The sequence below is a fragment of the Procambarus clarkii genome, chromosome 26, assembly GCF_040958095.1.
Source record: "Procambarus clarkii isolate CNS0578487 chromosome 26, FALCON_Pclarkii_2.0, whole genome shotgun sequence".
Lineage (NCBI taxonomy): Eukaryota > Metazoa > Arthropoda > Malacostraca > Decapoda > Cambaridae > Procambarus > Procambarus clarkii.
The window spans coordinates 9,929,130-9,943,463 of record NC_091175.1 but is presented as its reverse complement, the minus strand read 5'-3'; the positions used below and the strand labels follow the sequence as shown (position 1 = coordinate 9,943,463).

Here is a 14,334-nt window from a genome sequence, read left to right as displayed (position 1 = left end):
GTCCCACTTCAGGAGGCAGTAAGAGGGGGAAAACTTCTTGTAAGCATAAGATATCACAGGGAAAGTTTCTCCTGGGTACGAAAAATAGGGAAGGAATGTTGGTGTCGGTTGTGAGGTGGAAGGGAGGAGGAGGAGGGAAAGCTTCGAGAAGGGATGGAGGGAAGAGGGGAACACTAGTAGGAGAGGTGGAGGGGTGGGGGATGACGCAAGGAGGAGGAGGGGGGGGGGGTTCAGGGAAACTCTCAGAGGGGAAGAGATGCTGTCAGGAACAAAAGTTAGCAGAGGGGAGGAGGAGGAGGGAACCTGTGATGGGACAGAAGGAGGAGAAGAAGTGGTTGGAAAGGTAAAATAAATGTGTGCAAGGAGTGACTGATAAGAGAAGACATATGAGAAAAGAAAGTGAGGAGAGAAGACCCAAAGGGAAGAGGGGACAACAGCTAAGAAAATGAGACACAAAGAACAGGAGAGTTGGAAGACAATAAAAACTAAATAGAGGGGAAATTAGAAGTGAAAGCACTAAAGGGGAAGGGATGAGAAAAGAGGCATTGAGGTAAGGGGAAAGAGAAGGAAGAGGAAGAAACACTAAGGAAAGGGATGGAGGAAATATAGAACTAAACCCTAAACGATTTAGAGATATCAAGGTTCGAAATTTTTGAAACGTTTCATTTCTTAGAGACTTCAGGATGAAGATGGTTTGTATTGGTGTTAGAAACTTGAGCATACAAGGGTTTCAGGTATCTATAATCTCTTGATTTTCTAACCGTTTCTGGTCATTTAGATTTTCACAGTTTTCCTGTTATGCAAATTTCAAGAAGTGTGGGTAGAGGTGAAGTTCCTTCAGGAGCAGAGGGAGGGAGGAGGTAGGGAAGAATGGTGAGAGGAAAGGAGGGAGAGAAGAAGAGAGGTAAGGAGAGAGGAAGAAAAGAAAGGAGAGGCAGAGGCACGTAGGGATGGAATGAAAGATGGAAAGGAAACAGGAAGGAAAGGGAAATAGAGAAAGAAAGAATAAAGTACTAGAGGTGTCGAGGTTGACTAAACTCTTCCGTACATTCTTTTAGGACCCTGGAAAATACCTCGTCGGATCCTGGCGACTTTGTTCGGCTTTATTTTTTTTTTATTTTCTTGCTAACTTCTTCCCTAGTGATTATTATTTTATTTGTTGTCATCCATCTTCTGTCCAGTCATAGCCTCGTTCATCAACCCAATTATCAACCCGTCCATTCAGTCGAGAAATCCAATGAGCATCAAGCTCTTCTTTCTCCTTGAAATTCTTCTTCCTTCTTCTTTCTTTTTCCTCCTCCTTCTTCTTCTTCTTCTTCTTCTTATTCTTCTTGTTCTCATCTTCCTTCTTCGATGGTATGTTCCACTTCTCCTCCTCCTCCAGTTCTCCTCCTCCAGTTCTCCTCCTCCAGTTCTCCTCCTCCAGTTCTCCTCCTACACCTTATCATCTTAATCACCTTCTCCTCACCCATCTCCCTCCTTCCATCTTTCTAGAGTTTTCCAAACCATGCACCTGTTTCACTTTCCCATTTTCTCTCCCTCTCCTCCTTATTCCCTAGCTCCTCCACTTCCATATCCCCCCTCCTCTCTCACCTCCCCTCCCCTCCCACGTCTTCCCGCCCCCCGCCCCCTCTCCCACCTTTCCTACCCTCTCCCGTCAGCGGTGTTCCGCGACGCCCTTAAACCTCTCGCCAATTTCTCTAAAGCGCGACCCGAAACCTCTTAAATTCGTCGGGCAATTCTTAATGGCTCGGCAACCCTCCCCCCGCTGCCACCCGCTAATCTCCCAGTGAACAGAGAGAATGAAGAGCCTTCCAAACGCCTCTCTTCTCCTCCTCTCTTCCTTCTTCCTTGCTACTACCTCCTTCGCCTTCTCCTTCTGCTCTGACCTACTCCTCATCGGAAAGAGCAAATTCGACACGAAAATCTCCTGTGATCTTAAGGAAATTAACTCGATTCGATTCAGGATGATGTGGGGATAGCGGTCTGAGAGTCGCAGTGGGAGAGAGAGAGAGGGGGAGAGACAGAGAGAGAGACAGAGAGAGAGAGAGATAATATAAATGTAGATAAAAAGAGAATTCCTATCAGCTCTCTCTCTCTCTCTCTCTCTCTCTCTCTCTCTCTCTCTCTCTCTCTCTCTCTCTCTCTCTCTCTCTCTCTCTCTCTCTCTCTCTCTCTCTCTCTTTGCTACGCTCTCACTACCACCGTGAAAATTGAAGGAAAGTGAAGAAGTGGTGAGAAGATATTTATCCCCTTATCTCTCTTCTTAGAATCAAGAATACGAGTACAAGTAACACTATTCTTAAAGAAGTGTCTCCGGCGATGGCCACAGACGCACACCGATCACTTCAAGTCCAAAATAGAACGAGCTGTTAGGGACTAATAGAATTTGGGACTTTTTGGGGGACCAAATAGAACGGGCCATTCTATCAAACTAGAGAACTCGCTTCACATGACCTTCCGTGAGAACTTGAGAAGCGGGGGAGGGGACGTGTCATCTTACTCTTAGATATTATCTCAAAATATATTTGATATCCCTCGTATGTGGGTCAAGTTCCCGAAGTATTAGGTCCAGATACCATTCGTTTGGGGTTCGAATTCCGTTCGTGTGGGGCTCAATATATCCCTGATGTGGGTCTAATATATCCCTGTGTGTGGGCTCAATATATCCCTGGTGTGAGCTCAATATATCCCTGGTATATATGTATCAATTTATCCTTCAGTATATTTCTGGTGTGTTCCTGGCCTGCGTCATAGAAACACCTCTAGACAGATTTCGTTAAGTATTCGCTAACATAAACACCTGACTCATGAAGTCATAAATACCTGACTCATGAAGTCATAAATACCTGACTCATGAAGTCATAAACACCTGACTCATGAAGTCATAAACACCTGACTCATGAAGTCATAAACACCTGACTCATGAAGTCATAAATACCTGACTCATGAAGTCATAAACACCTGACTCATGAAGTCATAAACACCTGACTCATGAAGTCATAAACACCTGACTCATGAAGTCATAAACACCTGACTCATGAAGTCATAAATACCTGACTCATGAAGTCATAAATACCTGACTCATGAAGTCATAAATACCTGACTCATGAAGTCATAAATACCTGACTCATGAAGTCATAAACACCTGACTCATGAAGTCATAAACACCTGACTCATGAAGTCATAAACACCTGACTCATGAAGTCATAAACACCTGACTCATGAAGTCATAAATACCTGACTCATGAAGTCATTCTTAAGAATATTAGTCACAGGCAAACCAGCTCTAAAACATCTCGTTATTTTAAACAGTGATTTCGCTGAGTTTTGGATTTAAAGTCTTAAGGACTCGAGGGGTTTAAAAGATTGGAGAGAATTAATATATATCAAGAATTTTTTTTAAAAAGTCGAGAAACTTTTGAAGGCTTCAAGAATTCCAATATTTTTTTTTGGGGGGGGGAGGGAGAATTTTATTATATATTTATTTGCTGTTTTTCGGTGATTTAAGGAATTGAGGATAAATGTGTTGAAGTTGATCGTGAGAGATGATACAGTTAATGCATACCCTTTTCTGTGTTGCACTTCACCCTTTTCTGTGTTGCACTTCACCCTTTTCTGTGTTGCACTTCACCCTTTTCTGTGTCACACTTCATCCTTTTTTGTGTTACACTTCATCCTTTTTCTGTGTTACACTTCACCCTTTTCTGTGTTACACTTCACCCTTTTTTGTGTTACACTTCACCCTTTTCTGTGTCACACTTCATCCTTTTTCTGTGTCACACTTCATCCTTTTTCTGTGTCACACTTCATCCTTTTTCTGTGTTACACTTCACCCTTTTCTGTGTTACACTTCACCCTTTTCTGTGTTACACTTCATCCTTTTTCTGTGTTACACTTCACCCTTTTCTGTGTTACACTTCACCCTTTTTCTGTGTCACACTTCACCCTTTCTCAGTCACATATAATACTTCTCAGAGATCTTTCCCTAACAAACATATCTTAAGAGTCTCCAACAAAAAATATTTCTCCCCTCCTTCTAATACCACTATTCTTCTCCCATTCCTTCCCTCTCACCACACTCTTCCTCACATCTCCCCCTCTCACACCTTTTCCTCACGTTTTATTTTTTATTTTATTTTTTTACACTTTTCCAGTTACCCTATTCCAACATTTTTTTAAAACCTTTTCTTATTCAGGGACGTCTTGTGGAAATTTTGTTCTAAGTAGGTATTGAAAAAAGAGAGAGAGAGAGAGAGAGAGAGAGAGAGAGAGAGAGAGAGAGAGAGAGAGAGAGAGAGAGAGAGAGAGAGACAGAGAGAGACAGAGACAGAGAGAGACAGAGAGGAAGAAAGAGAAGGGAAGGGATGAGGTATAACATAAAATAATAATGACAACACGACTATAAACATGTTCTCACAACATGTTCACATGTGCTCACCTAGTTGTACTCACCTAGTTGTGCTTGCGGAGGGTTGAGCTCTGGCTCTTTGGTCCCGCCTCTCAACTATCAATCAACATGTGTTCCTCGAATCACGTCGTCTTGTCAATTAGGTTATATCTGTGTGAGGTCATTCAATCATTAAACCTCAGATCGTTCGCGACAGAAAATCCGTCTTTGAAAGACATCTGAGATGAGCTCGATGATCCTACAAATCATTTCCTTTTTTTTTAAATGGTTTATGCTGTGGAGTCTGCAGCTATCTCAAGCCCTTTTTTGGGGGAGCCTCGAACTGCGACTCGCATCGTGGCTCTCGGAATATACATAATCCATCACAGAGCCACACAGCCATTTATCATTCCCTGCTCTTTATAGGGCATTTTTTGAGGGCTTCTGTTCGAAAATTCAATTTAGGAGAGACATTCGTGAAGCTTTACCTGACTCTTTCTCTCTCTCTTTCTCTCTTTTTCTCTCTTTTTCTCTCTCTTTCTCTCTCTCTTTTCTCTCTCTCCCTTTCTCTCTCTCTCTTTCTCTCTCTGTCTCTCTCTCTCTCTCTCTCTCTCTCTCTCTCTCTCTCTCTCTCTCTCTCTCTCTCTCTCTCTCTCTCTCTCTCTCTCTCTCTCTCTCTCTCTCTCCTCTCTTTTTCTCTTTCTCTCTCTATTTTTTTTCTCTCTCTCTCTTGCTCTCTCTCTCTCTTGCTCTGTCTTTCTCTCTCTCACTCCGATAAAACTGTATTTAAAGATAGATAATTTAATTGCAAAATCTTCACCATTTTTCTCAAAGAACAAGAAGGTGGTATTTATTCCCCTTTAGCCCTTATCATCTCACAGAACCTGCGGGGAATTAAGTTAAGAAAGATATTAAATCCTCCTATTTTAAACCCAGACTGTAGAAATTTATGTATTGCTAGATTACATTAAATACATATATATGTGAGTTATGAGACTGCTTTATTTGGAAGAAGGCTTCCATTCTGCTTGTGTTAGGTGAGGATACTTCTTATCAAGACAGCTTAGAGTCGTACATTTCCTCAAGAGGTTTCAATAAGAGGATTTAACCTTCGAGATCTGAGTTGTGGGTTTAGATCTCTCTTCCGGGGGCATTTTTCCCCCTGACCCAAAATTTTTATCTTTGGTATTTGGTAGCTGATGATGTTATTAAAACATATATGTCACGCAGTTACAAGAAAATGTAATTTATAGGTTAATGAATTTATTAATGAACACACGCAAATATTCACTCGCACACATAAACATACACACACACACACACACACACACACACACACACACACACACACACACGGAACCCCAACACGACAAAGGACAAGTGAATAAGCGAAAGGGGTTATCCAGACCTCCCCCTCAAGGCCAATTTGGCGCATATATACCCCCAATTTGCCACGAATATACCTAACCAAACCAATTTGTGACGCACACACATACATACACAGAGAGCGAGAGTTGAGAGTTGAGAGTAAGAGACCCTCTTACCTGAAGACGGTCTCTGGAGTTTCTTTACTCAATAACCCCGAATCTGAGGCCAGGTTCGACCCTCTGTTTATGTTCATAGCCGAGGGGACACGGGTTCGATGCCAGGGGCAGGGAAGAAAGTTTCCTTCCGTACTGTGCTCCTTGTTTAGCTTGTAATTAAGTAGGTAAACCCTGAAGTTAGGTAAGTTTTCAGATTCAGATTCAGATGTTTATTCAGGTAAGGTATATACATACAAGTGATGTTACATTAATGGATTGATATATAGATAGAGCTAGTACATACAATGCCTAAAGCCACTATTACGCAATGCGTTTCGGGCAAATGCGTTTCGGTTTTGTGGGGTAACATCTTGGGTAAGTTCAGTAGTAGGTCTGAGGGCTAGTGTAGCAACAATCTTCTTGCTCCAAATGGCTGAAATTATTAAAAACAAATTGTTGAAGGAGATGGTAAGAGTTTAATCCCACTTTTACGGATTCCTCGTTATTCTCTTCATGTCTCTGTCTATGAAGAGAATAACGAGAATCTTTCAATCTTTCTAAGAATAAGAATCTTTCAGACAGGCAGGCTCTGTCTACCTGTCTAAAGGACAGAGGATAGACGGACGGTAACGGTGGTCAGAGGAAGAGACGGTAAATAGTGGAGAATGAACAATAAAGTTATATATTTGAAGCACTAAATACAGGTATACAGGTAGACATCATGGCTGGTAGATAGACAGACAGATAGAAACGGCGGGACAGAGAGCCACGAGGACAGACATAGAAATAGTGACAGAAAGACATACAGACACCCACCACAGTGGTACATGAGGGCGTGACCTTCCCAGACAGACAGACAGACAGACAGACAGACAGACAGACAGACAGACAGACAGACAGACAGACAGACAGACAGACAGACAGACAGACAGTGCCAGGTGCAGCTGTGACCTTGCATGATTGCCGTCTCCTCCAATGGTTTTGACACAATTTTCGGTTGCAAGTCTGGAGTGATATGATGTTTGTGACAGCAAGATGGGGGGGGGAGGGGGTGCTGAGGGTAAGGGTGGTGGTGGTGGTTGAGAGGGAGTGGTTGAGATGGTGGTGCTTGTGGTTGTTGGTGTGCTGGTGGTGGTTGGGGTAGTTTAGCACTTTATGCCCAGTATGTTAACTTTGCTGTAACTGTTGTGTTATAATTCGACTTTCATGTCTTTTTAAATTCCTCGTCAAATCTACCATAAAGTTGAAGATATGGAGGTGGCTTCTACAACTTCTTCTTCTATCAGTGTTATTCCATTTGTATTAACTTATATATCATAAGTTTTCGTTTTCAAATTCCAGCTATGTTCTCTGGTCCAACTTTCACTCAGTTTAAAGACGTTGTCCTTGTCCCACCATATTTATTCCTATCAGTATCTTCTATGTAGTGATCATGTCCCCCCTCTGTTTAATCTCTCCGCTAGGGTTGTAGGATTTAGTTCTTTAAGCACATCCTTGTTTCTTAATCCTCTTAGTTCTGGAAATAATCTTGTTGAAAACCATTGAATTTATTTAATACTGATTTTGGGTTTCAAGATGGTGATTGTGGTCGTGGTGTGGTTGTGATGGTGGTGGTGGTGGTGGTGGGGATGGTGGTGGTAGTGGAGATGGTGGAGATGGTGGTGGTGGTGGTGGTGGTGGTGGTTGTGGTCGTGGTGTGGTTGTGATGGTGGTGGGGGTGGTGTGGTTGTGATGGTGGTGGTGGTGGTGGTGGTGGTGGAGATGGTGGTGATGGTGGTCGTGGTGTGGTTGTGATGGTGGTGGTGTGGTTGTGATGGTGGTGGTGGTGGTGGTGGTGGGGATGGTGGTGATGGTGGTCGTGGTGTGGTTGTGATGGTGGTGGTGGTGGTGTGGTTGTGATGGTGGTGGTGGTGGTGGTGGTGGTGGGGATGGTGGTGATGGTGGTGATGGTGGTAGTGGTCATGGTTGTGCTGCTGTCTATAATGCCAGTGGCACTGAACAAACATTTACACCTCCCAACCAGGCTTCCACCACACTACGTTAACAAGAATAGCGTTGCCCAATCAAGCTGTGAGAGTGTGCCCCCCCTTCCCCCCTACCCCTCCCCCCATCCCCCCCCCCCCTCCTCCAACACACCCCCACCTTATCACACTCTCCCCACCCATGCACACACATAGTCTATTAAACTTAAGCTTGGTGACCAGAGAACTGATGGTGTGTGTGAGTATAATGGAAGAAAAACGGAATAATTCTCCCAAATATATTTTATGTGTTATCTGCGCATCTAAGATAACAAAATGTTACGGGTCCTCACGACAGTTAGGAAGAGGTGGGGTCCAGGAGCTAAGTGCTCGATCTTCCAGTGACATATAATAAGGAATAGTATATCACACCTATACTTGCACGCGCACACACACACACACACACACACACACACACACACACACACACACACACACACACACACACACACACACACACACACACACACATACACACACACACACACACACACACACACACACACACACACACACACACACACACACACACACACACACACACACACACACATACACACACACACACACACACAGCAGGAGACTAAAAGGGGGGGGGGACGAACACTATAGTCTGGAGTGAAGCCAAATAAATATATGTGGCTGTGCTTGTGAACGTGTTGGTTATGCTCAGGCCACGCTCCTGCACCCGGGGGCTACTGTATGGCCACGCTCCTGCTCCCGGGGGCTACTGTATGGCCAGGCAAGCTAAGAGAGTCTGTAAGAAGATACATCTTTTCTAGAGAGAGAGAGAGAGAGAGAGAGAGAGAGAGAGATAGAGAGAGAGAGAGGGTGAGTGAGAGAGAGAGTGAGTGAGAGATAACACATCTCTCACTCGTTAAACATCAACACTAGGGGAAGGGAGACCTAACAAGCAGTATTAAACGTAGGTAACGACGCCCTAAACAATAATGAATGTAATACCTGTACTCATATGCTGTCTGTCTGTCTGTCTGTCTGTCTGCCTCTCTCTCTCTCTCTCTCTCTCTCTCTCTCTCTCTCTCTCTCTCTCTCTCTCTCTCTCTCTCTCTCTCTCTCTCTCTCTCTCTCTCTCTCTCTCTCTCTCTCTCTCTCGCTCTCTCTCTTTCTTCTTCTTCTTTTCCTCCTTCTCTTTTCCACTTCCCCCCCCCGTTATTCTAGCCTTCCTTTTCGTTTCTTCCTATTGCCCCTTCCCTCACCCTTCCTTGCCCCTTCCTCTTCGCCCCTTTCCCCTCTCCCTCCTCTCACTTCTCCACTTGCTGTGGCATGAAGCCCCACAGCTGCGGAGGGGGGGGGAGGAGAGGGGGCGGAGTAATGGGAGAGAGAGAGAGAGAGAGAGAGAGAGAGAGAGAGAGAGAGAGAGAGAGAGAGAGAGAGAGAGAGAGAGAGAGAGAGAGAGAGAGAGAGAGAGAGAGAGAGAGTGGTGGAAGAATTTGCACAGAATTATCTCTAGTGTACACAGTCTTCCGATACGTCCACACCTTGTGTCTACACTATGTACACCGCTGCTTACAGTGATGCCATGTACACACACACACCCCTCCCCCCTCCCCCCCTCCCCCCTCCCCCCTCCCCCCTCCCCCCCTCCCCCCTCCCCCCTCCCCCCATCACCCCCCACTACCAGTAATCTACACTCCCCCCCCCCTCTTCAGGGGTCTCAAGCCATCACCATCCCACCCACGCTAACCACCCCCCACCCCATTTTTTTAACCGGACCGCTGTGCAACTTAAAACTATATGGCGCTTAAACAAGTAGCAAGTTCAGACCAGCGACAAACTTAAACCATTCGCGAGAGTTAACTTGAATGTTTGGTGGGGGGGACAATAATGGCTGGGAATATGTGGCTATATTATGTGTATTTTTTATTTAATTTCTCTCCAAAACTTATATTAAAATCAGGTTTATTTTTTGTTGGGTCCTCCTTGGACACTTAAGGGACGCGTTTCGCTAAAGTACATCTTAGCATCTTCGGAGGCAGAGGTAAAGTGAATGTTACATTGGGGATAAGGATATACAGGTTCTGGCCCCCCTGTGTTCTTATTGGCCAGCTATAGGAAGCACCTGTTGTGTAAATGAGGAGGTTATCTGTTGGTGTTAAGGATGGAAGAGCCTACCTAGGTGTAATCTAGCTTTCGATAATTGAATGTGAGTGTTTGATATGAAGTGCTTCGGCTATGTCTAATCTCTTATTGTGGCCTATTATCCCGTCATGTGTGTGTGTGTGTGTGTGTGTGTGTGTGTGTGTGTGTGTGTGTGTGTGTGTGTGTGTGTGTGTGTGTGTGTGTGTGTGTGTGTGTGTGTATCACGTCATAAATGAGAGTATTTTATGTTTCAGTGACATACTACTAACTACAAACATGTCACACTTTCATACATATTTAACATCAGGCTCATACTTACATTCATGAATGATTGACAGCTGGGCAGTCATGAATGATTGACAGCTGGACATTCGTGATTGACGGGTGTGCTTTCAGGAATGATTGACAACTGTGTGGTATCAACTCCAAGCACATTGACAACTGGCGTGTTAGCGGTCAGATTAACTGTACTGTAAATATCATTTACAGTAAATTATAAATTTGTAAATTCCATTTTGTTAATTTACTGCTAGGTAACAGAGGCATTCAGGGTGAAAGAAACTTTGAAACAGTCTGTCATTAAGACTGTCATTTATTCTTAAGAGGGCGTTATCATTGTTTGGCCGAAAAAATTCGGCCAAACACGAAAAATTTATAAAAATACTACAACGTTCTGGCAACACCGTGGTGCAAACCGTTTAATGTTATGATAATAAATAACGTAATTACAGCAAATTTTCCAGCCGCAATTGCCCGAAATCTGGTCCTCGCGGCTCGGGTGCGCCGTAGGGTGATGCGTCATACGTTGTAAGCGTCTAGTATTTCGCAATAGAGTGGAGAATATCTTGTTATGCATATACAAATTATAAACACACTCGCTGGCAACTGTCTTCTGTGAGAGGGAGGGGCTATAATCCGATTTACTGGCTTAGTCACCCTCTCAGTGTCTGTGCCGGCGGTCGCATGCCTGACACGCTCGCACAGATCGTATTTTCTTGCATATACTGCACAATGGATATAGTATCGGACAAGAAGAAAGCTCTAAAGGCAAGAGCTCTACGCGTTAGCCAAGTAAAGAAGGAGCGTAAAGCCACACTGAGGCAAAACAAGAGTTCCCTTGAGTGAAGAGAGAGGGCAGCCTCCCGCCCCCACAACACACTACCTCGCCTCACACCCAGGCACCCACACCTCCTGTGGCACCTGCCACACCTCTGTGGCACCTGCCACACCTCCTGCTGCACATGCCACACCACCTGCGGCACCTGCCACACCACCTGCGGCACCTGCCACTCAAGATCTTAGACCTGCAACTCAAGACGTTCTCCCTCTTGATGTTGCAAGATGTTGCATATTTCAGACCAATTATATTAGGTTAGTATGTATTATGTTTTATATCTTGATACTATATCATAAATAATTGTAAATATAAAGCTGCTGTCTTTTTTTTAATTTTTTTTATTTTTTTTTTTTAATTTTTTTTTTTTAATAATTTTTTTTTTTTTTTTTTATCAGGCAATCTTCATGGAACTTACACACCTTACTGAAGGAATGCCAATCTACAAGGGTGGTAATTTTGATTGAAATTGGTAGTTCATCAACCTCAGCCAAAGGTGGCTGAACTTTGACCTTCATTTTTTACAGGTAACTAATTTGCAACTATATGGTTGAATAACTTTTTTATTTATTATTCAATTTACATGGAACTTGCACATTATATGTAGAGTCTGTGCCTCTAAAAACTCAAGTTATATATTTCCCCTAAGATCATTTATTGATTTTATATATATTTATAAACATCATTTTGTTGCATAATTTTTTGGGTGAACTTTGAAAATTTGTATTATTGCACTAAATAGGTTTGGGATAATAATGCCACTAGACAACCTTTATTATATAGTATTGTGATAGCTGAGTATCATAGAAATAATATCAGTTGATATTTGTATTTGTTATATCAACTTTAAAACATGTAAAAAAATGGTTAAAAAAAGTTTTTTTTTTTTTTCTCCCTCTCTATTTAGGCTGCGATGCTGAAACTTGGACCACTTGCAGCCCTCTTCACGTGTAACACGTCAATAAATTTTCATTGCACTAGAACAACTTTTATGAACCCTAACTATCGCCCCCTTAATATTATTGTTAGGTGGTCCAGATCATCAGTGTAGGTTGGCGCGATCTCCCAGTACTCTATACATATCTATACATATCTATACATATCTATACATATCTATACATACTACTGTATAAGTATAAGGAGACCTTTCCTACCTTTCTCATACTTTGTCTCAGGGGAAAGAAACAGGTGTTTGGCACTCTTCCTGTGTAGTGTGAGTGCAAGTTCACAAACACACACACACACACACACACACACACACACACACACACACACACACACACACACACACACACACACACACACACACACACACAGCTGTCATAGAGCCCAGTAGGCTCAGGAATCTGTACACCAGTTGATTCACAGTTGAGAGACGGGACCAAAGAGCCAGAGCTCAACCCCTGCAAGCATAAGCTAGGTGAGTACAACTGAGTGAACACACATACGTACACACACAGGGGGTCTCGCGGCTGAGTGGATAGCGCTCGGAGATTGTTAGTCCTACGGACCCAAGTTCGATTCTCGGCGGAGGCGAAAACAAACCGACAGGGTTAATTTCACCCTGATGCACCTGTTTACCTAGCAGTAAACAGGTACCTGTGAGTTAGACAGCTGTTAATGCCTGCTTCCTGAGAATGTGCGTGTGTGTTAGAAATGTATGTAGTAGACATAATAGAGAAAAATTACGTTGGTTAGCAAGGCAGGGTCCAAGAGCTCGAGTCTGTAGACACAAATAGTAAATACACACACAGGAGCTGGCGGCCAAGTCTACCATTAACATTGGTGGCGCCTTGAGGCTCCGTCTTGCCCAACCGTTTTCTGATATTTTTAGCATTTTTATTATCTATATTATTATTATCTATATTAATATTATCTATATTATTATTATCTATATTATTATTATCTATATTAATATTATCTATATTATTATTATCTATATTATTATTATTATTATTATTACTATTATTATCATTATTATTATTTTCTTAATATTAGCCGTATTTGGTATTATTAATATTACAAAAACAATTTACTTATTTGCAGTTAAAAATAAATATATATTATAATTATGATATAAGTTTTAATGTGGTATGATTCACATAATAATAATTATTATTATTTTTAATTATTATAATCACTACTGAGCAAAAATATATTTAAAAAATATCATTCAAATAAAACACAAAAGTGTTCTTAAATCTCTGAGAAAGCTTTAATGAATCATAATTTTTGCCACAATTGACCACAACGTCAAAATTCAATATATATATATATATATATATATATATATATATATATATATATATATATATATATATATATATATATATATATATATATATCTTGTTATTTTCTCTCAAAGTCATTGACTAACTGCTTGTTATGTCTGTAACGAGGGGATGCCCAGTGACTGTAACGAGGCCAGTGACTGGGCAAGGGCATAAGACGCTACGATGGCAGGGTGTTACATCGTTACATCTGTCACATTACATATTATATGTTACATTACATGTGTTACATTACATATGCCATGATTAGATGAAACTGTTACTACAATGTCTAGTAGATTATCTGATTGGTTACCTGATAGGTTATTTCATGGATTATCTGATCAATACGTGATCTGAAATAATATCGGATACGTTATCTAACAATAGATTATCATTAGGTTATCTTGTGTTGTTTGCTCTGGGAGGGTCGTACCAGGTCCTGCTGTGTTTTCATGAACTATAAACTAATTTTGTCCTTCACTTTCAACATGTTGCCCTCAGTTTACCATGTAGAGAGAGAGAGAGAGAGAGAGACAGAGAGAGACAGAGAGAGAGAGACAGAGAGAGAGAGAGAGAGAGACAGAGAGAGAGAGATTGGAATTACATGTTCCTTCACCATTAAATGTCATTATTATTGACTGTCAAATGCTAAATTATTTGTTATTCTATCATAAATGTCATGCATGCAAACGGAAAATGTTAATTTTCAGTGTAAGGTGAATGTTCCCCTCACCCTAGACATTAGGGAGAGGTTTCCCCTCACCCTAGACATTAGGGAGAGGTTTCCCCTCACCCTAGACATTAGGGAGAGGTTTCTCCTCACCCTAAACATTAGGGAGAGGTTTCCCCTCACCCTAGACATTAGGGAGAGGTTTCTCCTCACCCTAAACATTAGGAAGAAGTTTCCCCTCAC

General features: G+C 42.2%; 1 protein-coding gene and 1 long non-coding RNA gene across 2 annotated transcripts in view; one reads left to right on the top strand and one right to left on the bottom strand.

Annotated features, from left to right (window-relative positions):
* Window positions 1-14,334, bottom strand: part of LOC138369014 (glutamate receptor ionotropic, kainate 2-like) — a gene marked incomplete in the record, with an annotated part of 159,748 nt that overhangs the window by 135,927 nt on the left and 9,487 nt on the right.
* LOC138368747 (uncharacterized) lies at window positions 10,636-12,168 on the top strand. The gene is made up of 3 exons (XR_011229651.1): window positions 10,636-11,405; window positions 11,547-11,675; window positions 12,056-12,168. It is a non-coding gene; the product is annotated as an uncharacterized lncRNA (long non-coding RNA).